Source organism: Python bivittatus, unplaced genomic scaffold (genome assembly GCF_059951505.1).
Source record: "Python bivittatus isolate LINGU-HERP-01145 unplaced genomic scaffold, Pbiv_v1 ctg000020_np1212, whole genome shotgun sequence".
Taxonomy (NCBI): Eukaryota; Metazoa; Chordata; class Lepidosauria; order Squamata; family Pythonidae; genus Python; species Python bivittatus.
This window is the reverse complement of record NW_028277030.1, coordinates 25544696-25567743: the sequence shown is the minus strand read 5'-3', so window position 1 is coordinate 25567743 and position 23048 is coordinate 25544696. Positions and strand designations below refer to the sequence as shown.

Below are 23048 nucleotides of genomic sequence, written 5' to 3'. Positions count from 1 at the left end.
CCTGCATTAAGTGAAATGTGGGTTGCCAGCTGTGTCAGTATTACAAGAAAGCTGCTTCTTTATTGGATTTTCACCAAAAGATAATTGTTTCCCGTGTTCCCTTCCCAACTGTTTCCATCTCTTTTCCCCCATGCCTGCATTCTTCAGGCCCAGCATGCTATTCAATCTAAAAAAAACCACACACACAACCAGACCAGGAGCCGAATGGATTTCAACTTCAGCCTGATGAAACATTTATTGATATTCCACTCGGTTTTTACTGCATTCATTGTCACTGAAATATGAGAGAAAAAGAGGGAGGGAGCCACCAGAAAATACAAAGAGAAAGCTTCCTGGGGATGCCATTTTTTTTAAAGCTTAGGGATCAGGCCTTCTCCAGCTCCCTGCTGAAATAATAAAAGAATGTTTGACTTCAGAATGATAGTTTTGTTTTTTTTTATTGGTTCCTCTGCAATTATCTTTCTGAAATAGATGCTCCCAGCTCCATTATACGTCAGCTGCAATAACCTCCATTCAACATGGTCAACGAGCAGCCTGGCTGAAGATGTAAGATGGAGTAGCCTTTCCCGTAGCAGGGTTTTTCAAATTTTGTGGGGCCGTGACTTTCTAAAATGATAAATGAATTTGTGTGACCCTTCCATGAACAAAATTAAATAATTCATTGGGGTAAGAAGTAGGCAAGGAATAAATATGCCACTTACTTTTAATAATTAAATTTTAATCTATATGTCAAATAAAACAAAGAATCTTGCAACTTTATACAATAAAACATTTTCATTGGAAATAATAACATCATATTTAAAGCTATAAATGTTTTAATGGGAAGGATGACCTTGCTTTGTTTTACATAGTTTCTGAATTTTCTGTTCAACATTTAGTTTGGATGATATTCCCTTTTGAGAGAAAACCCTAACCTTTCTGCTGACTTGTCCAGGCAAAGCTGCAGCAAATTCTTTGAGGCTGGCGCACCCAAAGCTGAAACTCTGTTAAGAATGGGATGTGGTCTCACAAAGGTCTGGCTTTGCAACATCATCATCAGACCTTGCTCCTGTTCTGTCTGGACAAGTTATCCCTGGATAGCTAGCTTGCTCAGGCAGAGTGGGAGTAAGTTCTAACAGTAATCTTGCTTTGCATGGATTCTTCTCTGCCCGGAAAGTAGCAGCGTCTGAATAGGATAGAAGCAGAATCCGTGGCTTGACAAACAAGAGGAACAAGGAAAAAACAACAATGGCAAAAAAAGGTCAAGACAGAGAATGGGGAATCTTTTTATATTGCCACTCTGGCCATTGTTCATAAAGCTCCTTATAAAGCCCCTTCCCTCCTCTCTCCCCTCCCCCCATTTGGGATGCCAGGCGTTTGTCACCTACTAAGGATAGCAACTTGGTTTATTACCCTTCAAAGCTCAAGCACACTGAAAGTGCCATCCAAGTAAAGGCCCCCCAAAACAGCCCCTGCTTTTCCTATTTACCCTGAGCATCTAGATAATGAGTGAACCTTGTGGGACATTTTGTATTGCTGTTCTGGTTCATAGTTTTTCCCTTCCTTCCTTCCTTCCTTCCTTCCTTCCTTCCTTCCTTCCTTCCTTCCTTCCTTCCTTCCTTCCTTCCTTCCTTCCTTCCTTCCTTCCAGTCAGTGCTGACTCCTGGAGACTGCCTAGATAAGTCCCTGCAGTTTTCTTGGCAAGGTTTTTCAGAAGTGGTTTGCTATGACCTCCTCCCTAGGGCTGAGAGAGAGGGACTGTCCCAAAGTCACCCAGCTGGCTTTGTGCCCGAGGTGGGACTAGAACTCATAGCCTCCCGGTTTCTAGTCTGATGCCTTCACCACTACACCAAAGTGGCTCTTGAGAGCCATAGTTTTTCTGCCACCCATTCATTTGTATACAATTAATGTGCTATTAAAACAAGATATCTGTGGTGGGAATGGTGGATGGTCACTGCAATTTATAATTTCACCTGGTAGATTTTCTTTATCTGACAGGGAAAAGGAGAGCAGTACCTCCACTAGCACCACCAACCCCCCCTCCCAACCAGATCTTGTCCCTATTTAAGTCTAAACCTCCCAGTGGACTGCTCAGGACAGTCATTCTGCAGAATCACTGCCAGCCTCAAACCTTTAGCTCTCCAGGGAATCTGCTCTGGTGTAATGGTGCACTTGATTGCCTGGCCTTCCTGAATGATGGGAGGTTGGGCTGGCTTGCAAGGGAGTCAAACCCCATCAGACTGTGCTACTTGATCTAGACTGCAAAATAGCAAAGCCATCTGCCAAGTGTAGTATGCGAATAGTAAAGGAATCTAGTGAATGGTCTAGTCATAGGGTTTTGCAGTAGCTGAAGTTTCTGAACCACTCTCAGGGGGAGTCCTTTGTACAGTATGATAGAATAAGTCTGTTCTGAGGCTGTTCATGTATCCACTGCTGTGGCAAGGACTAGCCAAAGCTGGTAAATAGTGATCTTGGCCATTGAGGCTTTACGGGCCTCCAAGGAAAAATATTTCCATCCTGGGATCTGGATTTCCACTAGGAAGAGATGCAACATGTGTCATTGGTTGCCAAAGAGGGTTGCTTCTCACAAGAATTTGAGCAGAGCTGATTCTGATTCTTGTTCCTCACCTCTGCTCAGGTGCCTTGTTCAGCAAGGAAGTGGTGGTGGAAAAAACCACTCTTGATTAACAGGCCATGGATGGTGGGAAGCATATTTTCTCTGAGCTGCATAAGACATGCCCAAATATTAGGTACATAAATATATTGTTTCACTTATTTCTTCTTGTTTTTCTTTTGCTTGTGGTCTCTTGAATTAGCATGGTTTTTTTTTTTAAATCTACACCCAAGCCCTTGCGCCATATTGCTTTGCTTGTCTTTGATTTACTGGTCCTGTTAAGTTGGAGGAGAGGGAATGGGACCCTGTTCTGTCAGCTGTTATGAGGAAGAGTAGTTCATGTTAGAGCAAAGCAAAAAGTTTTGGACTGGAACTGTTTCAAATTCACAATGTCCTATTTAGAATGCCAGATGAGCTGTTTTGATCATTTAGGAAACCATTTGGACTCCAAACATTTCCCACATGATTAAGACAACCTGTTTTGCACTTGAAATAGGGTATTTCCAACTCCAAAGGGGGTGTTTTGAATTCATGATGGTTCAAATTCAAAACGTTTTGCAAAACCCCTAGTTAACACTTACCATTTCCTCACTCCTGAATATTGGACCTACAATGGTCCCAGAGGTGATGGTGTGGAGATGAAAGATAACTTTCATCTGTAGCTGGAAGCTATTTTCTCCAGAGAATATGGCTTCATACCTGCAATATATAACTGAAGGTATTTAACATCCCCCCTCTCCCTGGCCTCCATCTACCTTGGACACTGTAGTTGTATGAAAGGGCTCAGTATCCCCAAGAAAGATTTTTCTTAATCTCTAAATAATATTATTCCTAATATTCTTTTGGTAAAAGCTGTGACAACTGAACTGATACAATGATATAAGTGCTGTGAGTAATTTAGCAGTCCCAGGGCTCTTTCACATCAATGCTTTGTACCCTCTTGGGGACAACTCCTGACCTGACTGATTTTCTGGTGAGTTAAGTCCATTTTTGAGTCTGCATTGATTTCTTTGAAACTACAATAAAACTTGCATTTCCTTTTGCAGTGCTCCAGCCCTACACACCTTGTAGGTGGTCTGTTTTCTCATTGGTGGGAACTGTTGCCACACCACAGTTCTCAGGATCAAGGTTTACTCACTCTCCCTGACTCTAATAAAGGTTCATTATCTTTTTAAAGAGCTCGTCTCCTCCTGTACATATTGGTTAGAACTTAGCTCCACCTCCCATAAAGCAGCCACCAGAGGACCATGTAATCATACAGTACCTGCGACTTTTGGGAAGTCTGCTTGCAAGTTCACTAACCTGCTGTCATTTCACTTTCAGAGTTCACAGAGGCTTTTAAATGCCATAGAAGAATGCTTTGGCCACCTTGTGATTGGGTTGTTACAACATGCTGTACATGGGCTGCCCTTGAAGACCACTTGGAAGCTGAAACCAGTGCAGAATGTGGTGGCCCAGGCAGTTATTGGCAGGTCATGGCATATTCATGGAACACTCCTGCTCCAGTTGTACTGCTTGGCTTCCAAATGCAGTTCAGGTTGCGGGTTATCACAAAAGCTCTTCTGGGTATAGGGCCTGGTTATCTGAGGGACCACTTGCTCCCCCATGGTGTCTACCCATCCACACAATCTGACAGATCCCATTGATTAAACAAGGTCCCCTAGTAGGGCTCAGGAAGAGGCCTTCTGTATCATGGTGCCTACCCTCTGGAACACCATTCCCCCCAAGATTCATACGGTCCCCACCCAAGCCCTATTTCAATGAGCCCTTCAAACTTAGATCAGAGTGAACGATGGATCTCTTGTGTGACAGTCTGGTCTTTTAAATGAGTCTTGAAGTTTTTCTGGCTTTTCTTTTTGATTCTATATTCTGTGTTTTTTTACTGAGGATTTGTTGCTGTTGTTGCATTGTGTAAGCTGCCCAGAGTCTCAGTAGATTAGGGCAGCTTATAAACCAAATACGTAAATAAATAAATAAAATAAGTAAGTAGTAAAGGAGCCAGGAAAAAAACCCTCTAATTTTTGTGTGTGTAGAGTGGGAGTGAGGGAGTTTTTGCTACTCCATGGGCAGTAGTGGCTCAGGCTGTGAGCCACTGATTAGATGATGTTATTGGCCCGCTGAAGGGACAGTAATTACACACTCATTGGCTCACAGTAATGGTGCGAATGTTCTGAGTTTCAAGGTCAGCAGAAGTGAAGACAGTTGCAGGTTGGTCTTGGTCAAGGATTAGAAGATGGACATCCAGGAAGCAGGAGTGTTAGGAGGCAAATTCACACTCTAAGGAATAATACTGTAAGGTGACATGTTTGAATTGTAACATCTTCAAATGACAGAAAAGGCGGCAGTTCTCTATACCCCTTTAAGCGAGGATTGCACAGGTTAATGTTTGTGTTGCTCTTTCATATATTACGGTTCCGTTTTCCCGCATTGAAAGTTTCCACTCTTACTACTCCCAATTCATTTTTTAGATTAGGCATTTCTCATTATACTCCGTTGATTTTGGACCTAAGCTATATAAATAGGATGTTCAGCTACCTAGACACAAAACATAAATATCTTAAGAGGAACTAAGTGGTGGGGTTTATAAAGAAGAGTTACTATAAAGCTTTAGTAATTACATTCAAAAATCGTATTTTAAAAAGTACTTCAGAGGTGACTGATTGAATATTGTCGAAAGCTGATCTTGAATTATGCATCTGATCTAGGCCTTGGGCAGCACTCCTCTTTTTGTGCTGAAAACACCCTTGTAAAGAAAGTTGATATGTTTTGCATATGTCTTCTACAGAAAGATTATTTCTATAGTGTAAAGAATGGCTGGATTCTAAAATCTTCAGGAAAAAGGGGTAATTCCTGCCCTGCATCTTACATGATCATAGTATTTTCTGGGAGGACTATACAGTACATGAAAGAGGGGAATTTTCCCCCTTCTCCTGCTATATTTTAATTCTTCACACACACACACTTCACATCTTGGCTTTCTCTTACATTTCCCTCCATTCCAAATATTATCTTTAAGTAGTTAGTATTTTTCAGAAGGATGAGGACTTCCACATAAGAACTCTGCTCCAAGTTGAAAGCAGCCCTGTTCCTCTGTGATCCCAAGATATTGGTTACATTTGAGAGTGCAGCCAATTTATTTCTGGCTCAACTTCAGGTATTTGAAATGATGGGCAAAGAGTGGTAGGAGTTTGTGAGTGGCCTATTTCCCCAATTACAATAATTAATTCCTTACTTCCCAGTTCCTGATCCTAGCAGGTCCATCAAAGGGAAGAGTGGCTTGACAGCTGTTTAGCAACCCCTACAATCAGATTGTTTATTTGTGTGTGTGTGTGTGTACAGCCAGACAAATGCACACAAGATGAAGTAAGGACGTGGCTGAGGAAATCCATACATTTTTTCCCCATTTCCCTTTTGTTTGGAATGGGGATGAGGGACTTCTGTTCTAGAATTTTGTGGCAACTCAGGATAGGGCAGTGATTTTTTGTTCCTTGATCTTGATGTTTTGAAGACAGTCAAGGATTATCTTCAAACTACTTTTGAGGGAGTGGAAGCAGTGACATGTGGAAGTGCCCAAAGCTTACCAATTTGCTGGCCACTGATGACACAGTGGCTTATATAAACAAACAAGGAAATGGTAAAATCAAGACTATTTCTTTCTGCTTCAGGCAAAACTTTCTGTGACACTATTCCTGGGAATCAGTGAAAAAGAAAACTTTTCATAGATACCCTAAAATAATCTACCCCTTCCTTTCATCCTTCTGATACTGCCTTTCCTGCCATCCCAAGAGAGCAAGCATCTGGAATACTTTTAGATCAGGATAAAGAAATCTTAACCCAGAGTTCTCTCTTGAGGTACAAATGACCAGGCTGAAATTATCCTACTTTGGACACATGTGAAGACCCAGCTCTCTGGAGAAGGCTCTAATGCTGGGCAAGGTGGAAGGCAAGAGAAGAGCAAGGTGGATGGACTCAGCTACAGTGGCAATGGGTGCACCTTTGGAAAACCTGAACGTGATGGAGAAAATCTATCTATGTGGTTGCTAAGAGTTGACAGTGACTTGGTGGCACATGATCAATCAATCAATCAATCAATCAATCAATCAATCAATCAATCAAAAGAAATCTTAAATGAATGAAACCATCTTCCTATACCTACTGGATATCAACAATGTATGCTCAAGCAGGGATCCTTTTGCTGAAGGACAGACCTGTGTTGCATTTTAAAGGCTGGAACTTAAAGTCTCTTCCTTGCCATAAATAATGTCAAGGAAAATTGAGTACGACTTCCTGATAAACCAGTAAACGGTGTGTAAAAGACAGGCACCTGCTTGTTTGCTCAAAATATTAAGCTGTCAAATGACATGGATGTTTGTTCTTGCAGACTTGCTTCTAGTGATTGATATAGGTCACGGCTTTGTTGGAGAAAGCCTTGGGTTACTCAGTCACAGGGAAATGCTCTTTGCAGTTGCCACTTTGAAATCAGGGTGTGAGGTCAGCAACAAATAAGTGAGTAGCAGCACACTTAGCCTGCATTTATTTCTCCATCTCTTTTTTAGACCAGCTCCATTTAAAAGGAAGAAGTCTGCCAAGGCAGAAATATAAATGCACAAAGCCTGCCCTTGAATACATACAGTTAGAATGTCGAGCAAAATATTATAGCCCAGCTTTTCTTCCTATAAATCTGGGAGAAATGTTCTAACATAGCTTTCTTTTCTATATGAAGACTTTTTTTTTTAACGAAGTGGACACTAATTCCAAAATTCCCCCAAGATGGCTTATATCCCATTGCATTTCTGAAAAAACAAAACAACAACCCCCCCCCCTTGATTGTTTAGTCACACCCAATCCTGGGGGGGAGGGGGGACAATGTGCAGGAATTCTTTGTTAAGCGTTGCAAGGAATAAGACTGGAAAGCTTTGAAGGGCTCCTTTGCTTTGATAATGTTTCGAAAGAAGTCCCCTTTGAAGTTGCTTTGTGAAGCAACATAGCCTCCTGCTTTGCAGGAGGGAACTGAAGCTGCTGAGTTGCTTCTGGGATTCCTCCAGAATTTGCAGGAGCTGCAGAAGGCCCCCAAGATGAAGCAAAGCCCATGGATGAGCCAAACCATGTCATTGCTGCACCTCAATGAAGCAAATAGCATCATATCAGTCGGGCAAAGCATGGCCCCCTTGCCCAGATGAAGGAGGAGCTGTAAGCCTCATATGGAATGTAGATGAATCCTATCTACCTTTAAATGCATGACCAAGGATCATGAAAAATGGAGACATGTGCTGGGGCAGAAGGGTAAAAGCCAGTTAAAGAGAGGTTCCTATTAATAAACCATTTTTTAGAGCTGAGAGGAAAAAATGCTGTGCCATTTTCAGGGATGAAATAAACAGGAAGCTATTTTGTCCATTCTACAGATCCTGAAGTTTCTCAAAGTCACGAAGGAGGGTTTCCTGCCTATGGCAATTCCTCGTGACTTTTTTTGCCCTGGCCAGTGATGGCAGAGCTTCTCTTAGTGCCCATTTGCCATCACTTCCTTGAATTCCCCCGCAACTTCCAAGAATCACCTTATCACAGGGAAGATCAAATGCACAGAAGGATCTTTTCCTTTGAAATGATGTAATGAAAACACCATTTGCTGAATGAATTACAATTTAGATCCCCTTAGGACAGATGGCCCTCCAGTTGTTGAACTGCAGCTTTCAGCATCCCTCCCCACACCAGCTGAGCTGCAACATCTGGAGGACCCCATATTTCCCATTGGGCCATAGGAGGTGATTGTCCTGGCTGCAGTGGGGCACAAGGGAGAAGGAGCAAAGAGCTATTGCTGCTTCAGTGACAACAATGAGTGCTTCTGAGGTTGAAAACCAGTTTTGCTCTTTGAATCACACCTTCTCCATCTGCCCATTTTGCCTCCCCCCTTCCCATTCCAATTGACGCTTTGAAAATCAAACCTCTAGTTCAATCACACTTCAGCTCAACACCTGCTTCTTGAACATTATCTCTTCTCCCTGGTTTGTTTAGCTGTTTTTGGTGCTGCTACACCTTCTCCCCCCATCACTTTTTTTTTTTTTGGCAGAAAATTCAGCATTCAGGGCTTTCAGTGTCAAGTGCATTGATTCCTGGAATCTCAACAGTATATTGAGGTGTGAAGTATATTGAGATGTGGAGCCCATGGTGCTCTCTGAGCTTGGTTGTTTGCTTACAGATGTTTCATTACCTGACTAGGTAACGTTATCAGCGTTAGTGAGTGTGGGGTTTGTTCCCTTTTTATATACAGTAGCTTGCCTTGCCAGTGTTGGTGGGGGTAGTTCCCTGATTAGGGTATTGTTTTCTGCTCGATTGTTTGTCTGGTGTTGATCCCTGCTTATCTGGGTGTAGGGTCTCTTTTGGGACTCTTCTATTGATATACAGTGGTACCTCGGGTTACGAACTTAATCCGTTCTGTGACTCTGATTGCATCTCGAGTTGGTCGCAACCTGAGGTAAATTTCCCCATAAGGTTCAATGTAAATACGGTTAATCTGTTCCGCCCTCTGAATTTGGTTGCACCCCGAGGCAAATTTCCCCATAAGGTTCAATGTAAATACAGTTAAACAGTTCTGAAACATATGCATTTTGTTTTTAAACCACAAAAACATGAAAAAAAGTACAGTACAGCATAGTATGAAGAGGGAGAATGGGGTGGGGAGGCAGTTATTGTTTGGAGGGAGAGTCCCCCTCCAAAAGGACATCGGGGAGCTCTCCTTCAGGGGTTTCCTCTCTTCTTTGCCTCTTAGCTGCAGGCTCAGTTCTGGGGAAAAACCTGTCTAAAGTCAGTTGTTTTTTCCTGCGCTGCATAACCCTCCGGGAATGAAATTGCCATGCTGACAAGCACACCAAAAACCTTCCAAAACGCCACAAAACACACCACAAGCCTCACCGAACGTCTCCTTGCTACCGCGATCTCGCCCACAGGAAGCCGCAACTGCGTGGCAGCAGGGAAAATGGCCGCGGATCCGGTTCGTAACTCGAGGTTGTTCGCAACCCGAGGTAAATCTTTGGGGCCGGAGCTGGTCGTAACCCGAAAAATTCGTAAGCAGAGGCGCTCGTAACCCGAGGTACCACTGTATTGAGGTCACTGTAATATATCACAGAGCAATTTGGCTACATTTCATAGTGAACAATTTGGGGGCTGCAATTCTATGCACACTCGCAGCACTGTTAACATTTAAACTGTCTTCTATGAGTTCAAAATATTTTGCATATATTACCTGACTGATATTATTATCCTTGCATTACAGCTGAGACAGAGGACAGCACAGGCCTGGGACTATACATTGCCACTTTGTGGCTGAAATAAAATTTGAAGGGTAGCTTCTCAGCTTATCAGTTTTATAGCCTTACATGTATTTAATCTTCACCCCCTGTCCTCAGGAAACAGTTGAAGTGGTAAATATAGGAAAAGTCACCATCCAGCAAAAGATTGACAGCCCTTTTCTTAAGCCCTCATTTGGGAGAAGCTGTGGCAGCAAACTGTAAGTGTATAACAGCCACCTCCAGCCCATTGCCTCCCAGAAAAGTTGGGACTACAATTTCCAGAATTCCCAGCCAATAAAGCCAATGACTGCTACTTCCATGCTGGTTGAGAATTCTAGTCCTGACCAATTGGTTGCACACCAGTTTCAAGAAAGCTGTTTTTCAGGATGGCTATATATTCTTTGCCAACGAATGCTGCATAAGCGGTTTGTACATTGTCAGCAGGGAAAAGGAAAGACTCCTTCAGGCCAATCTCAACTCCTGTTTCAGGCCTCATTGGACAAACTTTCCTTTGGCTTCATATAGAACCAGTGTTTCCAAAAGAATGAAACCAGAAAAGCTGAAATTCTACCACTGCCTTTAAAAATAATCAGGCTGAGTAACTGAATTCTTTCTAAAGCTTTGTGCCGCATCAGAGGAGAAAAGTATAGACCCACCAAGAGTTTCAGAAGGGCTGATAGGAAGGAAGCAACTGGATGGAAGCAGCTGTTATGGGATTCCCAGATGTGAAGTTCAGTTGGTATTAGAATAAAATGACTTGCTTAAGTAAAATTTGATCAATCTCTGGCTTTAAAGCAGAGAGGACCACATCTGGAGGCAGAATTTAACATTTTTTTGAGAGGAAGAAGGTTGGACAGAGTTTGGGGGGGGGGGGTTGTTTGTTTTTGATACTTGCCAGAGTTTGGGGAGAGAAAATTTGTTTTCTTTTTCTTGTCACTGGTGATACTTATTTTAAAGCTTACATTACTGTTGATATGCTTCCCACCTCAAAATCATGGGAAATCTATCAATGTCCACCAGATATGGTATGAAGGGGCTTAAAGGACTGCAGGAAAAAAAAAAGGGGGGGGGGAGAGTTGGAGGCTTAGATTTCCCACTCATCTTTAAACAATTATTTCAAGACTGCTTGTGTGGGTAATAGTTCTGAAACAATAGTTCTGAAAGAATAATATTCTCTTTTAGAGGAACTCTGATAGAAAGACTAGGTGTTTGGGCTGAATTCATCTTTCACGCTTCTCATTATCATTTGCCCACTTATTATAAGGATTTTCTAAAATAGGGCATGTCTGAAAACAGAAAGGTCCCAAATGTATCACTGCTGGGATGGAATGTCCTCCAATTCCCTGATATGGATCAATGGGTGTCAGCCTTATGAGGTAGTCCAGACAAGAAGCACACCCAGAAGTTCTAGCTCTAACTTTATTGTAAGATTACATTAACAGAATCTTGCAAGTCTGAAAGTACATCTCTTCCCTTTCATCTTTACAGTCCAAGAAACTAGGGACGGTCCCTTCTGAGACATTTGCCAAGCTTCCATTGCTTCTGTGGACTCAGCTGCCTCTTGTCTGACCATCGTCTAGTCTGCAGCTCTTCCTCCTGTCTTCCAAGGTCATTCCAACATAACATTACATTGGAAGACATTTCTCTCTCTCTCTCTCTCTCTCCCCTCCTCCCTCCCTCCCTCCCTCCCCCCCTCCCTCCCTCTCTCCCTCTCTCTCTCTCTCTCATCTCTCTCTCTCTCCCGGCTCTCTATTTCTATACACACACAAATATATACATATACATATACAAAACAAAAGAAGATTCTTCTCAAAATGTGGGGTACAGTTTTAAAAGAATTCTATGGAGCCTGAAAAGTTTTCCTTCCTCTTTACATCATTTGCCTCTTGGCACTATCAACACCCATGTTCCATTTTAAGTAATACATGTGAAATAGATTAAAATGCTCTTCTTCTCTTAACAATTTTAACCCACTCAGCCAATAATAGTCCAATTTCCATACTGTGATTCTGGCAGCACCCTAACACACTACATGGGTCAAAAAGACTCATTTTAATAATATAGAATCCCTCCCAACTTTCTCCAAAAAGTACCTGCTTGCCCATCATCCCTTGCATCAGGAGCATGCTGGCAAGGCTTCAAGACCTCACTAGCCCTTTCTCCACTGGCCAGTCAAGTAGACATGGCTTGACCACTGCAGGCAATCAGTGCTTGGGAAGTGTCTGCCCTGCCTGACTTTGTCAATGGATCTATATAGAGAAATTTGCTGCTTCAGCTGCTTGCTTTCCCTGGCCATTTACTAAGTATGCAAAATGAGTCATTTCAGTTTAGGTGATCCCATACTGTGACTGACTGAGTGGCGCTAGTTTAACCCTGTGCATGACGGGTCTGTGCTTTTTTCAATTTAGCACCCTAATCAATCAATTACGAGCCTCCCATTTACCTAGTGAAGGAGGTGGTGGGACCAGGATGGCAGTTTAGTGCCTAAGATGTAGAACAATATTTCACTGGCCTGAAGAAATCTGATGGAAGAAAGAAACATGGAGATGTACTGTTCTGCATCCTTAACTAAGAAGCAGGAGAGATTAGTCTTTTTGTTTTTAAGCAACAAAAATTAGACAATCATGTTCTTTTCCATCCTTTCCCTAGAGCCAATGCCTCCTCTCATGGCTGCTCTGATCTTAAGCAAGCCCATGTGAGCATCTCCATCTCCTATGTCATCTGAGTGGTTCATTTATTTCCAAGAAGAAGCAGGATATTAATACCAGTTTATAATCAGGGGTACTTTGGCATATTAGTATTACACTATACTAGGTATATGCAGCCAAGATCCTGTTCTGCAGTTTTTTAAAAGGCTGGAGCAGCTGGAAACCCTACAACAAGTCACGCCCAAGTCGGAGTCAGGGTGCCACTTTGCCCCACTGGCCCTTTCTGTAGTCAGTGATTCGTATCATTCACATTCTAGCATAACAATTCCTTTTTCTTTAACACTGTGTGCCAACTTTCATTACCCATCCCTCCAAGACTCCTGGTTGCTATTGGTTCAACCAGATAAGCCATCCCAATCTTTAAATTTACCACACTGTATTTGATTTATCTCATCAAATTTTATTTTATTTTTTTAGCCTTGCCTGCCTATTCGTATCTAAAATGCATAGAAACAAATCAGACTATAAGCAGAATCACATTTTCTTACTCCCAAATGAACACTGAAATTTGTCCAAGAATATTTGATCTTGAGTCACTCTAATCATCCAATAAGAATGTAATTAAGGATATTCAAGCAGTTTTATGTGATTATTGAGCTATTTTGATATTGAATAGGTCGTTATTTTGGTTATGCTACTGCTGTTGAGATGTTCTGGATTGCAGCAACCATTGGATATGAAGCAAAATCAATACAATCAAGTAGTGTTTGATGAGCTCTCTAATTTTTCACTGGATTAAGTATCTGCCTATTCTAAAACCACCTATAATAAATTTGTCATGTAGGTGTCTTTTGAAACTCCTTGGCAAGAACTCTGCCGGATCAAAAGAAAGGGCTCTACTATATAGACACAGTCCAGATTCCCACTGAAGCCAATTAGATGTTTGTAGGAAGCCCACAAGTGAGGTATGAAAGAAAAAGTAGCCTGCTATTCATGTTCCCTAGAAACTGGTATTGCAAGTTTATACTTCTTCTGAGAGTGGTATATAGCCATCATAGCTAGAAGCCTTTGATATGGCCTTATCATTCATGAATTTTCCTAGCTTCCTTTTAAAGTATTTTAGGCTGGTGGTCATCACTGCATCTTGTGGTAGAAAATTCCATAGTTTAGTTGGATATTGGATATCACTGGATATGAAGTAAATCAATATGATCAAGTAGTGTTTGGTGAGCTCTCTAATTGTTCATTTAAATTATGAATGGATTAAGTATCTGCCTATTGTAAAACCGCCTACTGTAAATTATATTGTGCAAAGGAGAACCTCCTTTGGGAAGTCTTTGTTGGGTGATTCTGAGTTCCAAGATCAATCAATCAATCAATCAATCAATCAAATTTATAAGATTATGAGGAAAGAACAACAAATCCTTACTATCTACATTCTTCACACCATTGGAATAATAAAAAAGCATGCCCAATCAAATAAAACTTCCCACTCTGCATTAGAAAGAAAGCCCACATCTAATATTTATTTTTCCCCAATTAATAATATATTTCAATTGCAAACTATCCAAAGGTGATTGTGAAAAATTTTTTAATCAATGATGCATCACAGCAAATATGAAGATTGCTTTATAATGGAAGCTAGAGGATGTTCTATTTGAAACTGACTTAAAATTGTCCAGGTTTTTTCTTTCTTTCTTTCCTGTGGATCTTAATGTTATACAAAGCTTTCTGCCTTCCTGAGATATCTTTGAAATAATAATTTTAAAAAATCAGGGAGAATGGCGGTGCATGTTCTATGCAACCTTAACTTAACAGGCCTTTCACAATTCCTAAATTCCTCCTTACAATTGAAACTGTGATCTTTTCTTAGAAGTCCCACTGATTGACATTGGACACACTTCTATGCAATATAAACATCCATAGCATTTCTATGATTTATTATTTCAAATTCTAGGATCCAGCAATTTTAAAACTTAACTCACCAATAGACTTGGTCTTCCTGAGAGGCAAAATGATCACGTTATCTTAGGTGGCAGATCATATACCTGACAGAGACTCTTCAGAGATACCTATATGTTTTTGCCTCCACCGCCTGTCCATCATGGAATGCCACTGCATGCTGGCCAAATGTCTTACCCTTTCTGAAGGATCTCTGAAAACAAAGAATAGCTGGTTGCCCTGGAGAAGAGTGATGGGTACTTTCCTGTGGATGCAGTGCCACTATTGGAAAGTGACTGATTGGCACTATACTGGGCACCCAGAAGAGCCCCAAGGGTAGTTGACTTGTTTGATGCAAGCTGGGGCAGGACAGTGGCTGGTAAGTTTCTTGTTGTGAGAAAGGACTCCTTGGAGCAAATATTGATGGGTGAGATTGCTTCGGCTGTGGCATCAAAAAATATAATCCAAAGCAACACGAAGAGCAGGAGGAAAATATTTAGACACATGGAGATAAACAGCATCTACATACTGTTCAAAAGAGACAAAAGACCAGAAGATCGCCTCACCAGCATTCAGTCACCAGGAATCACCTCCAGCAATCATCACCCAGATAAGCAAAGGTCACAATCAAGCAGTCAACATATGCTAATCAATGAACTACCAGAAGAGCAAAACAGAACCCCCACCCCCATCAGCACTGGCAAGGCAGGCCACAGCAGATAAATAAAGAGCAAACCTCATCCCATTTTAGCACTGAAGATGTTACCTAGCCGGGTAATGAAACGTTTGCAAGAAAAGAACCCCAAGGACTCCACAAATATTTATCCTCCCAGCACTGGCAGTGGAGCATCTTTATCCACCAATATGCATTGCAAAGATTGGGAAATCATTAAATGTATTATTAATATATTCTTAATAAAAAGGAGCCTATCATTTTGGATGGAAACATTAGAATCAGGAAGGCCAATCCTTTCCCTATTTACAGGACTATTCTCTTCCTCGCTGTCTGCAGCCGGGTGCACTGACGTCATCTCTTGAGCCATTGACACATTCTTTTGTGTGGCTTGAATGAAGAAGTAAATTGATCCCAGTGGGGACTCATTGTGCTCACAAGGAGCAGAAGTCTGCCGCTTAGCCAGCTTAGAGAGGGCATTAGCTATCCTTTGCTACTGCACACAACTTGACACCCAAATCATTAACAGCCAGGAGTTGTTCACACCCAGCAAGATTTCTTTTCCTCTTGACTCAATGCCCCCAGGCCTTTTAAATTAGCAGCTAAACATTAATTAAGAACACTGATAATACCAATATTTTCTCAAGAAAGCTCAAAAGAATTTTGCAGAGATTGGAAAATTGCTGTAGCTTCAAAATGCAGGGCATTTTTTCATTGCTGAAAGAACAAAAGAAATCCTGTGCAGTCATTGGAGGTTGTGGAGCAAAGCCTTTGATACAACTGAGGATGCAATGGCCAATTCCATTATTGCCTGATCTATTTTAGCTGGTTTTTCTTAGTCTATCAACTGGGGATGCTTGAAGTTCCTGGTAGTCACTGATGAGATGATTCTCTGGACATTAATCAGCTGTCAAGACAGCAGCAAAACAGGACTTTGGAACCCAATGCCTTTGCTGATACATGCTGCAAAATGGTGGCAGGACTGTTCACCCAGCATGGGTTACAGCAAGGATACGGTTTGTGGCCCCAGGGTTGCACACAACGCCCTCAGGGCCTGGGATACAATCTCTCAGAACTGAGCCAAAGTTGTTAAGAGGAAACTTATTAACTACATGAAGAATGTCAAACTAATAATCATTCATTAACTGAAATGCAAGTAATTTTGGTGCTGACCCCACTCATTTCAAAGGCCTTGAATGTGGCAGTATAAATAGGCATGGTGCACCTTCAGTACACTGTGTAATATCGCTTTTGTATGAGTTGCATTGGTTACCAATGCACTTTCAGATGCAATTCAAGGTGCTAGTGGTCACTTATAAAGTTCTACATGGCATAAGGCCTGGATGTTTGGGTCTCCAATTTTCTCTGTCTGTCCTAGAAGATCAGACAGGACTGGCATGCTCTGTGTCCCATCAATTAAACAGTGTCATCTCATGGAATCCAGAAGATGTGTCTTCTCTGTTGCATCACCTGCCCTGTGGAACAGTGTCTCCCCTGAGATTCAGATAGTCCTGATCCTATTGACCTTGAAGAAGACCTCGGAGATTTGCTTTACAGAATTTATTCAGCTTGGTTTACAGACTTTTGGGGGGAATGCATAAGACAGTGACCCATAAACTAATCAAATGGGCTTGGTTGGCACAACATACTCAGCCACAAAAACATAATGAACTTAGCTTTAACCAAGTTTAGCATGTTGTGTGAATGCACCTGCTAGGTCTTCTCCTGATCTGGAGAAGTGTGCTACTGTATATGAATACAGCCATTGTGTTGTCTGTGGAGGGTGGCTGTCTCACTTGTTAGAATTCCTTTTCTTCAATGTGCTTTAGACAGCTTTACAATGAAGGTCATTTATTTATTTGGTTTCCTTCCTTTGCTATCAGTGTAATTCAATTTTTTTAGAAAGGTGGGGGGGGGGGCAGGAAGATGGCATAATATTGTATGTGAAAGGATGTACTCCCTCTCTTAAACACATTCATGCAGTGTGGCTGAATCAATTTTGCTCAATACCAGAACAGCTAAATGAATTTTGAAAGAGAGCAAACCTTTGCATTAAACTCTTCTTAATGGCAAAGTGATTGGTTTGTCTGAATTAATTTAATCACAGCAAAATATTTCTTTTTGTTTCCATGGCCATATAGCAGATCCAGGCATGAATGAGGCTGTGTTAATACTATTCACAAACAGTGACACTGAGGATTTCTTGGTGAAAAAGAACACACCAGTGCAGTCTTTAGAAAGAGTTTATCAGTGACCACAGAAGGATGGTTTTCAGAGGAATAACCATATTGATCTATTGCCAAAAAAGAAGATGAAGAATCTTGTAGCACTTTAAAGACTACCAGATTTATTAGGGTATAATTTTTAATGTTCTATAATCTGTCCATCACAGTGCATTCACTGTGGTTTTTAATAACATCATGTTCTTTTGTATGGCAATTACTCCCAGATTTCTGTTGGTCTGGTGTTCGTCAGATACACCTCTGTGAAGCATGGCAAAGTAAGAAGCTGTTTCTCTTACTGCAAAGTTTGGCATAGTTTGTGGGAAACCTAAAGCTGTTGCTAACTGTCAGAAAGTTTATACTAAATATTGCAATAAGGGTGATAGAGATGATGGGTCGGAGGCAAAGGAATGTGGTTGGGAACCAGATCTACTAGCAGAAGACCTAAAAAGGGGTTAAAAATGAAAAGGCATATATCATGATTTTGATTTCTTACTATTAAAAGCAGGGAAGCAATCCAAAAGGTTATAAAAACAGTAGAATGTGTTACTGCCTTAATCAAGAGCACTGATAAGAACTCAAAGATAAAGATTTATAAAAGCCTTTAATCTAGCATAATACAGAGACTGAAAATCAAACCTAACTACTAAGGTAATTGGGAGAAAAAGAATGTATTTCATGGCATTGGGCAAACTTCCCTGGGAAAAGAAGTCTATAAACAAAGCTCTCTTAACTGAGAAAAGATTCTTCCTTGTGGCCACACTCTACAGCTACTTGACAAGAGCATCCAGTCTTCACTGTGGATATGGATTTTTCCAGATCCAGTGAGTCATAATTGTGATAGGACAATTTAAATTCCATAGCCAAACAGTTCACAAACAATTATCTCCTGATGCCCAACCTGGAGGCCAGTTTGAACATTCCAAGTGGAAAGTTTAAGATGCTTTCCTCTCTTTACAAGTTTGGGTTGTGTCTGGCCAGTTGCATACTATTCATCTGCACCCTGATCTTGGTTCTCCAACAGTGCTGATGCATCAGCTAAAGCCTTGAATGCACTTGCATAATTTTCAGTGTGATGTTTCTTTTTCATTCCCATAGGTTCATGCCTGTTTTTGCAACTCTCCTCCTTTATCTGGACTTGGGACTGGCTGCAGTTGTCTGGAGGTGAGAAACACGCAGGGGGTGTTGGCTTTGCAGGAGATCACATAACCTCTAAAGTATTGTGAGCTTCCAACCAGTCTCAAATCGATTAGCAGATCTGTCACTTTCAGAAACCATAAAAATGCACAGAAGTATAGCTTATGCTCTTACAGAAGTAGGCACGGATAAGGCAAAAGACAAATTTTCTGCACAGTTACAAATGATCTTGGATTCATTGCCACAATGGGAAGTAATCCTGATTCATTGCTGCACAAGGAACTAATCCTGACCAAAATACCCATATTGGTAACAACCAGCAAGGCTGGAGAAATGTCCTGGCAAATTTGTTTCCTGGCATCATTTGCAGGAGCACATGGAAACAGTTTATTTCAATATCCACTAAAATATTAATTAACATGGTGTTTATCCAGAGGAAAGGGTACACCAGTCCTCAACTATTTCTTAATTGCAGCCATTTCTGAATGTCCTGCATGGATGTCAGATTAATGAGAGGCACCAAATTATGGTTCTGACCTTCATCTTGTAAGTGCAATCCCTCAACTCTCATTGAAATGAACTGCTTGTAGTGTAGCCACACTCAAATATTATGAATGGATGAAGTTACAAGACTTTACTTGCAAACAATAGATCCAACTGATGCTCACCAACCGATATACTGCTTCCAAACTTCTGGGAGATATAAATGATCAAGTGCTACAGTTCTCAGAAATAATTAAAAAATGTGCCAAGAAAATCTGTCCTGTAGCATGATGGTGAACACAACCATGGATTGTGTTCACCTTCTGTGGTAAATGAACAAAAACAGTGCAGACTCAAACATGTAACACAGTTACATGTGTTAACATCTTAAGTCCATACCAATGTCAGAACAGAATGGAATGTCCACTGGAATAGCATTGTAGAAGAACTTGAAGAAGCTACAAATGTCAAGAATATCTTAGCCTCTATACCACATTATACCACCTCAGAGATAATTTTCAATACATGAATGACAACATCAGAAAGAAGATGGCACTTTTGTGTGCTCTGGAATTGAATAACTAATTTTTTGGTGCAAGTACTTCCATCTCCTTTACATCTGTCCTGTTTTGGAAGACAATAGGACCACCAGTTCTTGATGGCCCAGATGAAACTGTTGAAGAATGTGAGCCCAGAATCTCTGAAATAATAGCTGCCATCCATCAATTAAAAAGTGGGAAAGCTGCTGGAACAGATGAAATCACTGCAAAAGCACTTAAGACTGGTGGTGATACACTATATTATCACCTCCACTCCCAAATAAACTGGCAGTCTGAGGAAATACCAAATTCATGGAAATTGGCAATAATAAATGTCAATTTTCAAGAAAGGAGACAATCAGGAGTGCAAGAATTACCATAGGATTAGCCTGTTGTCAACTGCATGCAAGGTTTTTATGATAGTAATCCAATAAAGGCTTCAACTAGGCCAAGAAGAACAGATCAGTTTATGGCCTGGAAGAGGGTGCTGTGGCCAAACATTTGTGCTATAATAGTTGCTTGAGAAACACATCAGCTGGAAAGAGGCTCTGTTCATTGACTTTGCAGCAATATTTGACAGTGTCCATTGGCCAACACTATGGAAGGCCTTCACTGAAGGTGTGCCTGCTAAAATAGTACCTCTTCTATAGAAGATATATGAGGGATCACAACATTCTGCTTCTGTTAATGGTGGGTGTCCAAAGACTTCTCTGTACATACTGGTGTGAGACAAGGCTGCATTACATCTCCCTTGCTGTTCAACACTGTGATTGATGAAGTCATGTAGAAAGTTGGCATGGTGTCAAATCTGGACAAGATTCATGCTTGCTGATGGCAGTATGATTTTTGTAGATAGTGAAAGAGAAGCCTATGACATCCTACTCAATTAAAAGAAAAATACCTAGGCTGAATTGTCCAAGAACAGAAAGTAGCTACCACAGTCAATATCAATAATCAAACTGGCCAAGCTGTTGCAGTCTTTGGAGTATGAGCATGGTTCCTTTGGCAAAAAGGCAGCATAAGCATTGCTAATAAAATGTGTATCTATCAATATTACTGATGCTACTGTCTGGTACAGAATCTTGGGCCTTGCTTCAAAATGATTTGAAAAAGTTCAACATTTTCCAAATGTGTTGCCTACACCAAATATTAGGATTTCAATCTATGACAAAATACAAAATTAAACAAATAATGATGCTGCAATCAACCTATAGTCACTGATGAAATTCAGAAGCATCAAATTCAGTGGTTTGGACACATTTGCCACATAGCCCCATCCTGACTTCCTTATCAATTGCTCTGGAAATCACACCCTGTAGGTTGGAAAGTGTAGTGATCTGCTCCAAAAAACACTTGGCTGATGCATGTAGAAGATCTAATGAAATTTAGCCTCAACACAATAGAAGCAAAATATCTGTCCCATAACAAACAAAAATGGAGGAATATGCTACATGATGTGAGTGGACCCATAGCACCTACAGCCACATTCTGGTTACAATGTAGGTTATTACCAATTGTGACTAAGGAATTCAAGTTAATGTTCAATGCCACTTTACAGGGGTACCTGAAGAATAATTGAAGGGCCCAAGCTAATGCATAAGAGAGGAGGTTTCCTTAAGATATTCTGGCCACAAACCACTTAGAGCTTTAAAGATCCACACTGGTGCTTTGAATTTGATCTGGAAATGGTGTGGCAGCTGATACAGATGGCAAAGTACAGGCATCACAAGATCAAAACAGCCTGTCCAAGTTGATACCAGAATTTCTAAACTATCTTCAAAAAGTGACAGAAATCCATCCATGGGTGGGATTATCAAGGCATGTAATAAGGATGCCAAGTTTTCTTCTCCAGAGAGTATTACAGCAAGTCTTTTTTTGGCATAAATTACTAAAAGGTGATCCCAGCCTTTGAGATGATTTTTGGCCAGTTGCAGAGACTGCAATGTATCTACCAGAATATACTGAACAACATTCACCTGGGCAGATGTCCCACTCACCCACAGTATCCTCTGTTTATTAGCCTTCATCTAGTTCATCTCCTATGTGTAGGGAAATGCACATCGGTTGCTGTACTGGAATTATACCCAAACTATTTCACATTAACAGGAGAAGAAAAGCTGGACATCATCTCTGTATTGGCGATTACTTAGACCACATCCCGGGATGATGTCTCCCAGTAGTTTCATGTACATGGCATAAAGGAGAAAATTGAGCCCAGTTTGTATTTTGCCAGATCCATTCAGATCTATAGCAGCTTACAAGAAAAAATAACTGTGAAAGAAAAAAAAAAACTCTACAGTACAACATAACATTATAAAACAATTAAACAACCATCATAACCCTTATGAAAAAAGAAAACACATTAGACAATCTAAATCATAAAATGGCATAAAATGTCCATGGTAGGCAATGTAAACACTAAAAAGTTCAGAGTAAAAAATACAACAGTATAACATCCACACTAACCCTGTACACGAAACTAATAAATAATCAGTTAAATGTAAACCATCCCACAGTAGAATTACACAGCAACTGTCCCATAATCCCAAAGTCACAGTATTGAAACTTTCAACCACCAAAGGCCTTCTGGAACAGTGGTCTTCCCTGCTTTCCTGAAGGCCATTAAAATAGGGAGGCTGTTTCATAGCCTCACTGCCATGGTGGAGAAACAGTCCTTACACACTTCTATCTCACAGAAGTATGGAACTGCAAACTGCACTGTGAAACAGCTGCTCTAGGTTGCTATGGAAATGCCACTATTATACACATGTGCAAAGGCAAACTTTTGGGAGATTTTCTGCTTGCTTAGAATTGTGTAAATGTCCAGATGTGGATTAGCTGTGAAGGAAGATAACCTTGATAGAACTATGCAAGATCTGTCACCAGGATGACAAGGGATAAAACATATTTGAAGTCCATCACAGACAGATAATATTCAGAAGTGATTTAGACAGACACCCTTCTAATTCACTGAACTATAAGGAGGAGGAGGAGGAGGAGGAGGAGGAGGAGGAGGAGGAGGAGGAGGAGGAGGAGGAGGAGGAGGTACAGAACAATCAGACTTGCAAGATTCTGTTATTATAGCCAATCTCAATAAAGGTAGTTTTAGCCTTCCTGTGGAGTTGATTCCTGCTCTGGTCTACCTAGTGGGGCTGAGATAGCCAATGAGATTGCACTGTTTGAAATGCCTTATGTGAAATTAACTATATAAGCTTGCTTGTAGATGTATTTGGGGTTTTTCACCTGGGAACATTATTTAATATGTTCTTGTGTGTTTGACCTAGACTCTGCAGATTCTTAAAGCTTTGGAGACTTTAATCCATGTCCTGACTGAGTAGAGGAACAGACCTGAACCTTGCCACCCATGTGGTAGAGAAGGAAGAAGGATGCTGTTTTTTTTTCCTTCAGGGTATTTCTCTAACATGATCTAACTTTATATCTGTTCCGCCCTCTCTTGGCATTTCCCCAAATAAAAAAAGGGGACTTTTTCCCCCATTGAAATTCACAGTGGTAACAGTGTTGTACTTGT

At 40.9% G+C, this 23048-nt stretch overlaps 1 long non-coding RNA gene across 1 annotated transcript in view; it reads left to right on the top strand.

Annotated features, from left to right (window-relative positions):
* Positions 1 to 22980, top strand: part of LOC148217008 (uncharacterized) — a 63555-nt gene extending 40575 nt beyond the window's left edge. The window contains exons 2-3 of the long non-coding RNA XR_015797827.1: positions 18459 to 18524; positions 22804 to 22980. This is a non-coding gene — a long non-coding RNA (uncharacterized LOC148217008). The remainder of the gene's footprint in view (positions 1 to 18458; positions 18525 to 22803) is intronic.
* Positions 22981 to 23048: the final 68 nt, after the last annotated feature.